At 42.0% G+C, this 13,588-nt stretch overlaps 1 long non-coding RNA gene across 2 annotated transcripts in view; it reads left to right on the forward strand.

Annotated features, from left to right (window-relative positions):
- The first annotated feature begins 2,376 nt into the window (after positions 1–2,376).
- The window catches only part of LOC129058604 (uncharacterized), an 89,836-nt gene continuing 78,624 nt past the window's right edge, over positions 2,377–13,588 (forward strand). For both annotated transcript variants that reach the window (XR_008523818.2, XR_008523819.2), the window contains exon 1: positions 2,377–2,626. This is a non-coding gene — a long non-coding RNA (uncharacterized LOC129058604). The remainder of the gene's footprint in view (positions 2,627–13,588) is intronic.

The raw sequence follows: 13,588 nt of genomic DNA on the forward strand, positions 1-13,588 counted from the left end.
CCCACTTAACATTTAGCAAGGATTTTGTTTTTTACTTCTTTAGCAAGAAACATTAAGCTATTTCCTTGCTTGTGTTTTGAGAATATAAGTTGAGGTAGTGGAATGATTTCTGCCTTATCATGAGTTAAGATCCTTTTTTCCCCCAGACTAACTTTTGGAGAGTCTGGTCTCTCCTTAGGTGTCAGCGTTCTCGATTGTTTAGAAAGCAGAAAGCCAGTAACTGTTCATATTTCAGGGTCTTTGAGGCAAAGCTGCCTGTGGCGTTCTTTGTTTTGAGGGTCTGAATCCTTCAATTACTCCCCAGGTGTCGTTATTGAGCAGAAAAGGAATGGAGTAAATCTTTTGTACTTCTGTGCTGAAATGGAGATGATAAATTCCAGGTGTGTGGCTACGAATGCTTGGGGGAAGAAAATGGAATAAATAATGGTTCTGGTCAACAAGTGACGGGCTCCTGAACTCAGTTCTGATTTGGTTCCCCTGGCTGCAGCCATGGAAGAAATGGTTTTCTATAGGAGTGGAGGGGCTGAGGACCTGGGCAACAAGCCAAGGACAGCTGGAGCTGGGGTGGCAGTGGAGAGACTGGAGGCATCGTTCTCCACAGGATGGTGGCTGCTGTACTGGGAGCTGGACCATACCTGGGCTGGGCATCACCACCAAGAGCCAGCAGTCTTGTTCTGACTCAGAAAACAGTACTCCAAATGATGGGCTCAGAAGCAACCTCAGAAGCAAAAGTTTTCCTCTGACTTTCTCCTGTCTCTCAGTCCCATTCTCCCCTGAGGCTGCCATAGAAACTAGAATCCCTCTTCCCCAACGTGGGTCATAGAAGCCAGAACCCCTTTACTCCAAGTCCAGCCATAAAACCTAAAAATATCACTCTAACTTTCCCTTTGCCTTTCTGTGTAAAAACTGGCCATAAAAAAAAAGATCTGACCTGTCTTATTTGACTGTAGGCCATAGGACCTCCATTCTAGAAGGTCCTGCCCCATACCCAGATTGGAACAAAACAAAACAAAACAAAACCCACATGCTCAGAGAGGCCAAGAAGAATCTAGACAGACAGGCCTTGCTAGGTTTCCTTCTCGGGTTCTTAGCATTAGATCACACCCTTTTTGTCCAGTCATATTTCGACACGGCTGTCCATATTTTGTTAAACCTCAGTGTAAAAATGGACCATTTCTTCCGTATCTTTGGGTCTTCATTCTGAAGGCTCCTGTGTCACGTGAAACTATCATCAAATAAATTTGTATGCCTTTTCTCCTATTAATCTTCCTCTTTTCAGCAAACCTTCAAAGGGAGAAGGAGAAGTTTTCCTTTGGTCTTTACAATCTGTTGGTCCTGAAACACCAAAAGCCCATTGTGAGAAGCAGAGACAGCAGAGGCAGGAGTTGGCAGGGAAGACTCCAGTGCTCTCGGTGTCAGTGGGGGAGGTGGGCTGACCCTTTTCTTCTAAGGTTTATGACCTCAAGACTCATGTTTTGTAGAGTTCACAGAGAGGCAGTTTCCTAAGAGGGATGATAACATGCTTCATTTCCTATATGGTAGTAGGGGTAGGCAGGGGGCCTGGCGACAAGGGCTTGGGCCTCTTCTAATTTGATTTGAAGACATAAAAGAGATGGGAACATATTTGTGTTGGAGTGTTAAGAAGCTCACCAAACCAGTTACAGTCATAACTCTTAGGAAGGAGCTGTTTAGAGAAAATGTTAGCCATGTCCCTGTTTTTCAAATGGAAAGAATCAAGCGTGTACTCTTCTGATTGACCCATGGTATTCCTGCAAGGCCTCCAGAAGAACAATGGCTGGAGAAAAGGGTGTAATATTTCAAGGGAAAATTGCTTTTATATTCAGGCGAAACTACCAAATTTTGTTCATATTACAAAATAGAAAAAAAAATCTTGCAGATATTTAATGACATGGAAAATTGTTCTCAACATAGTGGCAAATGAAAAAGCAAGTTTCTTACCAGGATGTTCAGTGGGATCTCCTTTTGCAACCCTAAACGGATAGATCTCTGCAGAGAAAAAAGTCTAGAAAGATGTATTCCAACATGCTCACCGTGCTTACTCTTTGTTTGTTGTAATAAAGGGCACTTTTTATTTTTCCATTCTGCTTCTCTGTGCTGTTTGAATATTTTTATGACAAACATGTATTGCTTTTATAGTAAGAAAAATGTGCAACATAGGTTTTTATTTTTAAAAATGGGAAGCAAATCTAAACAACAACAAAAAGCCCTGCTGCCTTTGTGTTCAGGATGGTGGAAGATAGTAAGGCCCTTTCATCTAATGGGAGTGTAGATGTCAGGGCTGGAGGATAATGACTCAGAGCCGGTGGAAATGCGGCCGGTGGAACAAGTTTCAAACAGGAAAGTGCTTGTGGGGTGACCTCTGGGGTCAGCCACAGAGCTTACTGCAGATTCTACCAAAAAAGTAAGAAGATCCAAAAGGGCAAGGGGTAGGGTCTGTTGGGCGGGTATGCCCCAGTTTAAACAAAGCCGCTTTGATGTGCTTCCCAGCGGGCAGGCACAGCAATGCAAGGCCCTGCTCTGTCTTGCAGCCAAGAGGGAGTTATAAACATCCATCTGCAAGGGAAGATCCATCAGCTCGTATCAACCACGAAGGAAAGATTTACAGGTAATGTTTTCCTCCCATACAGAAGTGTGATTAAGCAAATTCTTGGAAGGGTTTGTTGTTGTTTTTTTTTTCTTTCCTCTTTCCTACACTGTAAATAGAGATGCTTTGTTTTTCTCTTATGCCTCGTGATGTTTATAATGACTTTTATCGACACGTACTGATGTTCAGTGTTTACGGTGTGCTTTCCTCACATCTGTCAGGAGAACCAGGCGTGTAGAATATGTCATCCCCCATTCCAAGATAAGCAGGGACAGCTTAGGCCTTAGGAGTCTGGTCTGTGCTGGAGATCGGCTGGCCCAGGGCCCCACCTAGCCCGTCCCCAAATCGGGGTTGACTATGTGGTGAGGAAGAGAATACACCATGAACCCCATACTTTGTAACAATGAGCTAAGGGAATGCCTTGGGAGGGAATGGGGGTCTGTTTTATGGCCAATTCTCTTTACAAGCCTTTTTTATTTAGGTAGCTGTAATAGGATGCCAAGAGCTTGAGCTGGAGAGGGACAGTTCTGCCATAGACTGGTGGTATGATCTTAAAAAGTTTAGTTAATTTTTCTGGGACTTAACTTTTGACACCTGTAAAACTTAGATTACTTTCTTGTGTCTGGAGGCTGTACCAAAGGATGTAAAAATAAGGTAGCCAGGAGCCACCTACTCTGGCATTCCAGAGTGGAGGGCTAGCCATGCTACCTAAGCAGGACCTGCAAAGGAGGTGCAAACCCTTTTTCCTGCACCTGACCTCTCCTTGCTCTCCCTGCCATACCACACCCGGAGGAGCAGGGGCACCCCCACGAGTTGGGGAGGGGGTTAGAGGAGCTAGACCAGGAAGATAGAGACAAGACCACCCACAGCCCCCACACACTGCAGCAGGCCTGGAAGGAGGAGAGGAGCTGGAGTTTTAAGTGACATTTGGAGTTTTTTATTACATGAGAGTCAACACAAAATGTAAGTGAGCCTGTTTTGTGATTGTAATCAGAGAATTTTGTATTATGTGAAAATAAAGAGGAAGTAATCAGAGAATTTTTTATTATGTGAAAATAAATATTTGCACAAATATCCAGGGGTTCACCTAAGTTTACCCCAAGGTACAGGATGAATCAGACCCTTGGAGTGGTTTGAATGTGCAGAGTTGAGGAAAAGAATACAGCTATTTTCTAATTGCCCATTTTATTAGTCAGGGTTCTTCAGAGAAACAGAACCAATAGGATGTGTGTGTGTGTGTGTGTGTGTGTGTGTGTGTGTGTGTGTATTTATGTGTATGTCTGTCTGTCTATCTATCTATCTATCTATCTATATATCTATCTATCTATGAATGACAGAGTGTAAGGAATTGGCTCACCTGATTATAGACTGGCAACTCCAAAAGCTCCAGGATAGGCTAGCAGGCTGGAGACTCAGGAAAGAGCTGAAGTTGCAGTTCAAGTCCAAAGGCAATCTACTGGCAGAATTTCTTCCTGCCCTGGGGATGTCGGTTTCTTGTTCTGTTCAAGCCTTCAACTGATTTGATGAGACCCACCCACATTATGGAGGGCAGTCTGCTTTACTCAAAGTCCACTGATTTAAATGTTAATTTTGTGCAAAAACACAGTCACAGTAACATCTAAAATAACATTTGACCAAATTTCTGGGCATCATGGCCTATCCAAGTTGACACATAAAATTAACTATCACATCCATGATTAGTCCTGCACATTCCTATTATCTCCTTAGTCTATATTTATAGAAGTGAAATCCCATAAGATATATTTCTAGTGTAAAAAGTTCATGTGAAATTATAAGATTTTTTAATATATTGACAAATTACCTTTCACAAAGTTGTATTTTGAAAACAATTTTAAATTTTACTGTATTGTATGAGTATAGTATGAGTACAATATATATTGTTTGAGTACTGTATGGAATTATAATTCCGTAATTCTCCAAACCCACATGAACCATTGATAATATCTGTGAATGTTAGGTGTTATCTTTAAAAAATTGTTAACGTGATGGGCAACAATAGAGTCTTCTTGCTTGAATTTGCTTTTGCAATTTTCATTATTGTGAAATTTAACATATATTAACATGTTTATTGACCACTTGTATTTCTCCCTTCGCTCTTGGCCTCTTCAAGGTTTGTCAATTTTTCCATTAGCCTCTTTCAGACCAGTTAAATTTAAATATGTACTTCAACCTTTGCCAGTCTTCAAAAGAAGAGGCAAAATTCCAAACCACACTGACTTACAGCTCAGTGAAAGGACAACCTGTGAGCTTTGCATTTGCTTTTCCCACACTGAATCAGAACCTCTGAGCATTTCTCTTCCTTTCAGGTTTAACAAAGTAACAGTAGGTATGAGAAATAAACAATCCAAGATGGAAAACTCTTGAGAAAAAAGCAAAACCCATGGCAGAAAAATACTACCATTGTCCCCAGCTCTTCAATACAGAGAAATGAGCTGCCTTTGGGATGGATCATCTTATTGCAGTGTGGCCTTAGGAGCAGAATGGGGGCAGATGGCCATTCTGCGGACAGGGCAGGACCCCAGAGACAACTGTGCTTGCCTTTGAAGGTGAATTATTTCTATCATTCCAAGGCACCAAGAAACAATTCAAGCGTTGTCAACAGCATTTTCAGGTCTTGGCCCAACATTTTTAGGGGAAGGTCTTAAATTATTTTCTCATCAAATCAAACTCAACTGCAGAACTCAACAGAAGATTAAAAAAAAAAAAACTGGCTACAGAGCATTTCAGAAAAGACTCAGGGTTTGGGGAACATTGTAGAACAAAATGTTTGTCTCTCCCACCATTTCTTACCTTCAGAGAATTTCTGGGGCTTTTGTATGGAAAGCTGGGAGACAAGGAGGTGCTTGTTTGTCTGCCCTTGGGAGAGTAAATGCGATGTGAGTGTTTGGGAAAACTACAATATGGTCCTTATTTTACCTTGCTTTTCCCAAAGTCTAGGGCAGCTCTTTGAATTATTGGAAGTTTCAAATCAAAGTCCTTTCAACCCAATAGAGGTGACAACTTAGGTGGTCACTAGTTTCATGACCAACTCAGAATTCTCCAGTAAGCTAAGATTGAAAAAAAAAAAAAAAAAGTCCAGAATCTTTGAAGTTTTGGACCTTGGCTATTTTAGAAGCTTTTTAGAGCCCATTTTTAACGGCCTTGATTCCAGAAAATAATCAGCAGCAAATGGAAACACTGCAGGAAAGCCTGGGGATGTTGAATGATGTCCATGGACCATTAACCAGGAAGAATTCTTGGAAAACTGCAACCAGCATCTTGTACCAGTTCCCATTTTCCTGGTTGACTCCTAGGTGGGTGCTTGGAAGAAATAAAATTGAAATTTGGCCTTCCTGGAGATAGGGAAAGGAGAGTACTAGTCATATAATGAAGGAGGGAATGTGATATTTCTGTACTTTCTCAGCAGCCATGACTACTTCATTGCTTCCAGAGTCACACTCTAATAATTGGGCTAAAATGTTTGATGAATGTTTTAGCTCAGGCTGCCTGCCGTAACTAATACAATTGACTATGTAGATTGAAAAAACAGAAATTTGTTTTTCCCACAGTTCTGGAGGTTAGAAATTTGAGATCAGGGAGCCAGCATGGTCAGGTTCTGCTGAGGGCTCTTTTCCTGGCTTGCAGATGGCTGCCTTCTTGGTGTGTCCTCACATGGTGAAGAAAGAAAGAGAGAAATCTTCCTACAAGGGTGCTAATCCCATTATGAGAGCCCCACTCTGGTGACCTTACCCTAGGGCCCCATTTTTGAATACCATCACACTGGAGGGCAGGGCTTCAACACATGAATTTTAGGGTGACACAATTCAGTCCACAGCAGTGAACTTGATGAAAATAGTTCTGATGCAGTTCTCCATTGCTCCTCCTCTTGTCTCTTCCATGTTTCCCATGGTTTCTTTGCTCTTCTGTGTGTAATGTTAAGTCCTGATACATAGGCACTGTCTGGTACCTTGTCAGGCAAGGTAAGGAGCTGGGACTATTGTTATAGGACTTGCTGCCTTCTTCATAATGTAAGTGATGCTGGCTACATCTCTGAAACTTGTTGGTATTTCTCTAGCATTCCTCATGCTCCACTAGTATACAGCCTAGTTTACCATGGCTGAGCAGGAAATAGCAACCAGAAATTTGTCCTCCAGCCCATTTGGGAACAGCTAGACTGAGAGTGAGCAATTTTTTTTTTTTTTTTTTGTAAATGACCAAGTGATAAATATTCAGGATTTTGTGGATAACTTGGTCTCTGTCATAACTACTCAACTCTGCCATTGTACCACGAAAGTAGTCATAGACAACACGTACATTAATGTGTGGCTCTTTTCCAATAAAACATTTACAAAAAACAGCAGGCCAATTTGACCAATGGATAATAGTCTGCTGGCCCTTGAATTACCCCTTTTACTCTGTTTCTTGCTTACATTTTTTTTCCTTCTCTATTCTAGCATTGATCTTTCAGATACCTATCAATCACCTTCATTTCCTTTGTTCTCATAACCAGTTTCTTTGATTCTGCCTTTAGAACTTACACCCATCCTTCAAAACTTTCTGCCAATAATGAGTTTGGGTAGTTCCTTATCTAAGGTGTGACCTGTACAGCCTGAATCTGGTTGGGACAGTGAGTTGGCCTCTATATGGGTGAAGGAAAAGCCAATCAGACAGAATGAGACGATGACTGAATGTTTTCTCCTCTGTTTGGACTGTTTTAGGAATATGGATGCCTTTTAAAGCACAGTACATCCCTAGAAGGAATCAGGAGCCCATAGATTAGTGGCCATCAGTCTAATCCTGGTTGCCAGGCACCTGCAGCTATGGTAATTCACCAGACATCTTGATTTATATATTGAGTGCATGAATTTCTTTGGGTAGGAAGAACACGGCACATTGCTAACAAGCTGAAGGTTGACTTACCTACTAAATAAAAATCATCTATGGCTTGAAACATTTTCAACCCTAGAAGGACAGCTTTCCTTCACACATCAGCCCTCCTTGCAGGGTAATGTTGAATGGCGAGCAGCCTTTGTTACACTTTTGTAATGAATCTTCATTTCTAGAGCCTCCTCCATTGGGGCCTCTTATGTCCATACCACTGTGGTCATTTGTGCCTGGATTCTGCCCCCTGCTCCCATTCTTTTCATGGCCACAATGTCCAATCTCAATCCATCAGGCAGTGCAATCCTTTAAAAAAAAAAATCAGATTGCTTTGTACCTCTGCTCAAAACCCTGCAGTGGCTCCCCAGAGTAAAAGCCAAAGTACTTACGATTACTACAAGGCCCCAAATCATCTGATTCCTTCTGCCACCCCATTACTCTTCTAACATCTTCCATAACTCTCCCTGCTGCTGGCTCCACCTAGCTACCCTCTTCTCGCCTTTATTTGAATGCTGTAATCCAGTTTCCCATGCCGCACCATTTGTCTTCTGCTACTTTCAGCTCTCTGCTCAAACATGTCCTTGTTAGTGAAGCTTTCTTGACTTCTTTATTTAAAGTAATGTCCCTACTCCCACACCACCCTGGAACTCCCTAATTCCCTTGCTGTGATTTGCTTTTTTCCAGGGCACTTATACCGACCTACTGTATTTACTTATTTTCCTGTGTGTTCTTTCTTCCCCACGAGAACGTAAAACTACATGAGGGCAGGAACACAGTCTACTTGATTCATTGTTTTATCCCCAGTGCTTAGAATGGCATTTGATACATAGGGCCTTCTTCAGATATATCTATTTGTGTGTATATTTTAGTGAATCAATGCTTGAATGAGTGACTAAATAAATATGACTTGTGAATTTTCTCTATGTCCTAAAAGTTCTTCCCTTGACACTTGTGTGGAGATGCCCTTTTCTGAGCTAGATATTAAGTAATTAAGACCATATAAAACCATTAGAGTCATTAGCTCTGGTGAGGAAGGTAGAATAAATGATGTTCTGCCTAAATGGGAACTAGTCTTGTTTCTAGACTGTAAATACTTCCAAAATCAGGAATAAAATTCTTTTGTATTTTGTGTACTCACACATAGTGTCACATTTTGCCTTATTTCTTTGCTCATAGAAATGAGAAACATGCTTATTAAATATTAATAGGAATGATGAATAGATTAGCCTTTCCCAAAGTGTGTTTCATGGAACATTAAGTCTAGGGAATTGTTCTATAGAAGAAGGGGACTTTTAACAAATCAGTTTGGGATAGCCTTAAATTGTGATAGCTAATAGTTATAAAAGCTAACATTGATTGTTACTATGTACCAACTTCTGTGCCATATACTTTACAAACTTATCTCTTTAATCCTGTTCATCTCTCTGACTCATACCATACATTAGCATATTGAAGGCTCTGAGAAGTCCTGTAGTAATTAAATCTTTCAAATTTCCTTTAGCCCAGCATTTTCCACACTTATTTGCTTATAGAAACACTTACTCTTCACCACCCCAGGGATACTTATTAACACCTCTTGGATCTATTGTTCTGCAAAACACAAACTGGAAAATGCTGCTCTAGATAAGGGAATTAAATAGAAGAGCAGAATTATGGCAAAACACATTATTGCAAGGAACCAAATAAGCATTGACCTTTGGGGTCTTTTAAATTAAGACAGCTATCTGCTGAACACCAAGTGATAAGAAGTGATAGCATTTTCTTAGGCCTAGTGGCGTAATCTCCCTTTAATTGTCTGAGAAAATAAAATTGTATTTCTAAGGATCAATACCTACCTAAGAAAAATTTTTTCATGCTCCTGGGATAGATTCTATGGTTTTACTCATCTAAATCCTGTCCATTTAAAAAATGTTGGTTTGGGTAACTAGGAAAGTGTTCTTAACACTTTCACCTTCAATAAAAATTTTGTCATTTTAGAATGAAAACTGCATAATCACAAAGTAACAAAGTTGAAGATGTGCTTGTGTGAAAGTGTGTATGAGTGTGTGTGTGTGTGTGTGTGTGTGTGTGTGTGTGTGTTGTTAGAGCTTTTTCTGGCCATGGAATATGGTCTTATATTTTGTGCTACTGGATGGGACCCAAAAGGACTCTTTGTCCAGCTCTATAGCCAGTGGGTGCTTGTATTAAAGACGTTGGTGTCTATGGAAAGTGGAGTAAGGTGGGCCTCCCTCTTATTCAAAGAAATAAAAGTATTTTCTTTGAGTCAAATGGTGGGGATGAGTAGGGGAGTGGGAATGGAGCTGAAAAAGAAAAGAAATTTTTCTCCAAGAGAGGAAAAGCTCCCGAGATTGGGATGGGTCTTAAAATTGTGTCACTCAGAAAAGGCAGTCTTATGTCTGGCCAAGCCTGCATTTCTGTGTAAAACTATTCTTCCCAAACTAAGTTTCCCTTAAAGGATTTTTACACCAAGACTTAATGATTCTTGCCATGATGATTCTCACAGTGATAATATGTTATTTGAGTTTCCTTGAGAAAGCACTTGCTTTCTTGTTATGACTGGGACGTGAGACATTTAAAGGCAGTGAAGAAAAAAATGTGAGGAGTAGGAACAAATTATGAATCTAACATCATTTACCTCTTCTAACAAGCCCGTGGAGTGGGACAATGATTCTGTGCTTCTGTTTCTTCAAATAATCCTGTCCTTACTTTAGAAAGAAAATGAAGTGACTTACAGATCAGCAGAGAAAAGCCTGAGCAGAAATATCAAGTCTGACACCATGGAGACCTTATTCGTCATTGTGTGTGACATAGCAAAGAGCAGCTGTGGGGGTGGGGCTTGTGCTTCATGGGGACTCAAGGGATGTTGAGACAGGAAGTAAAGGGATGAATAAATGTCTAATTATTCAGGATATGTGCTTTTATTTCTGAGAAACTTGTGTGTTACACAAAAGAGTTTGAGTTGGGAGTGAAAAAAGGGTATAAAATGGGAAACATTTATATTGAGCCTACTGAGTGCTAATCATCATCCCAAATGCTTTATGTGTTTTAATTAATTCAATCCTCTTAATGACCACATGGGCAGGTTTTGTTGTTATCCTTATTTTACATATAAGGAAATCACAGCATAGATAACTGATGACTTGCCCAATGTCACAGAGTTGGAAAGTGGTAGGGCCAGGATTGGAACCCACATGGGCAGACCCTTGAGTCTATGCTCTTCATGCCTCTGCTATGCTGCCTCGAATAACAGGGCTAAGGGCTAGGCTTGGAAGCCAGACCAGCTCTTCGTGCACTTAACCTCCTTGAGCCTAAGTTTTCTCATCTGTAAAATGAGAACATTAATTGTTCCTATCTCATAGGGCCATTGTGATTATTTAATGAAATAACATGTCAAAAATGCTTAGTAGTCTGGCACCCAGAAAGACCCTAATAAACATAAGCAGCTTAAAAGTGGTGAGCCCAAGATAATCTGAACCATGTTTATCTAGAACTGTGAAAGGGGAAAGGACCTAATATCTAGAGCAGCCCTGTCCAATAGAACTTGCTGCAATGCTAGTAATGTTCTACATCTGCACTGTCTAATATGGTAACCTGATGTATAGCTAGACACCTGTTGTATATACTAGACATTTTAAACGTGGCTAGTGCCACTGAATAATTGATTTTTAATTTTTTTAAATTGTCATTAGTTTATATTTAAATGGCCAGAAAAATGAGGCCATGTGCAGTGGCTCATGCCTGTAATCCCAGCACCTCGGGAGGCCGAGGTGGGTGGATCACGAGGTCAGGAGTTCGAGACCAGCCTTGCCAACATGGTGAAACCCTGTCTCTATTAAAAATATGAAAATTAGCGGGGCGTTGTGATGGGTGCCTGTAATCCCAGCTACTCTGGAGGCTGAAGCAGGAAAATCACCTGAACCTGGGAGGTGGAGGTTGCAGTGAGCCAAGAAAGTACCACTGCACTCCATCCTGGGCGACAGAGCAAGACTCCGTCTCGAAAAAAAAAACCAAAACATTAAATAAATAAATAAATACATAGCCAAACAATGGTTTCCTGGAATTAGGGAGTTAGAGGGGTTGCGGGTGGAGGGGTGAGGGGTAGAAGGGTTGGGGGTAGGGGCAGAGAAGGACAGGGATTACGAAGGGGCGTGAGGAAACTTCTCACGGAAGTTTCCTGGGGAGGATGTTCATTCTCCTGATTGTGGTAATAGTTTCATAGGCCTATGCGTGGGTTAAAATGTATCAAATTGTCCACTTTATGAGCAGTTTGTTATACTTCATGCATACCTCCATAAAGCTGTGAACAAAATAGACTCTAGGGTAAATCCAGCTTATACACGGTTTCCTACAATGGTTTTCAAATTGAGTTTTGAGGGAAACCTTGATGTTCTCAGGGCTTCTGGGACTGGTGTCTGAGGGAAGTGGTCGGGGGAAGCAGGCTGGCTGAGCTCAGCCTCCGCCTCTGCTTCTACCAGAGGAGCTGTTCTCTGGCCTATACCATCCTCGAGCCTTCAGGTCACTGGTGAAGCCACACAAGGTCCACTGGTGGAGTGGGCTTCAGAGGCTGGGACTAAGCTGTGGGGAAGTTACTGCTGGGAGGAAGGACGGGGAGGGCCTGGGAAGGGCCTGGTGGTGGTGGGTCACTTTACAACCTGCCTGGGAACCCAAGGTAAGCATCAGGTCCTGCTGCAGATCAGCTTATCCAGGGAAAAGCAGGTACCCCTGGGGAGGGAGACTGTGCACACAGGGCTCCCACATCCCCTGAGATGAGGCATTAAAAGGACTAGGACTTGGGATGGGAGCTGTAGTAGGAGTCTGTGTGGTGTAGTGAAGAGGTTCTTGTGATGCATTCACAGAGTTCGTAAATATGCAGAATCCCAAGCCCCTTCCTCTGGGACTCTGATTCAGATGTTCTGGGGGAAGGACCTGGGGATCCCCTAAGAAAGTCCAAGGACCAGGCCAGGAAAAAGCTAGTGGAGTGGGCAGAGCACTGGTTGTGGACTCAAAGTGCCCTGGCTCCAACTCTCAGCTCCCCTGGCCATGTGAGCTTAGGCAAGTTACTTAATCTATCAGAGCCATGGGATCTTCATCTTCAATAGCTCCCTGTAGCTTGGATAATGTTATAGGCTGAACTGTGTCTCACATCAAACTCATGTGTTGAAGCCCTAAACTCCAGTACCTCAGAATGTAACCATATTTGGAGATAAGGTCTTTAAAGAGGTAAGTAAACAGAAATAACGTTGTTGGCAGTAGGTTCCAATCCAATATGACTGGCTTCCTTATAATAGGAGATTACGGCATAGACGGGCATACAAGGAAGACCATGTGAAGACACAGGGAGAAGACGGTTATCTACAGGCAAGAAGAGGGGCCTCAGAAGAAATCAAACCTGTGGACAACTTGATCTTGGACTTCTAGGTTCCAGAAATGTGAGAATATAAATTCCTGTTGTCTAAGCCGCCCAGACTGTGGTGTTTTGTTATGGCAACCCTAGCAGATTAATACAAATAGGAAGTACAACATGCAGTGCCTGGCATTCAGTGAAGCCCAGTAAATGGGAGCTATCTTTGTTACTAACACTAATCGCCCAACAGAAATATCCAGGAATCTCCAAATAGCTGGCACTGGAGCCAAGAGGAAATAGTGATGATGTTCATGTCTGGCTCAGGGCTGCTTTCCTGTGGTAGTTGTTTGCTGACCTTGGCCTGGAGGCTGGAGGGTCTCTGTGCCCAAGAAGACTGGGGCAGCACTGTGGTGTCGGCCTGCCATTTCCTGGGTTGCAGGGAGAAAGGTATTCCTTTAGTCCTGGCAAGGTGTTGGCATTGACACAAACCTGTCAGGCAATTATGGTATTGTGGAAGGCCAGCATCCAGTGGAGTGGAGAATAGATGGGAATAACTCTAATAAAATAGAAAAATGCTAGCAAGGAGCCTGGGCATTGAATTTTAAAAGGCATGCTGAGCTTTTGGGGGAATTGAAGTAAGAAATCAGCAGAAGCTACAACAAGGAGGAAATGGGATGCATTTGCCTATGTTGAAATGATTTGGGGAGGTGTTTGATGAGCATTTTGCAAAGCTTTTTTCCCTTTTCCTATTCAGCCAG

This window comes from Pongo abelii, chromosome 2 (assembly GCF_028885655.2).
Source record: "Pongo abelii isolate AG06213 chromosome 2, NHGRI_mPonAbe1-v2.0_pri, whole genome shotgun sequence".
NCBI classification, from domain to species: domain Eukaryota; kingdom Metazoa; phylum Chordata; class Mammalia; order Primates; family Hominidae; genus Pongo; species Pongo abelii.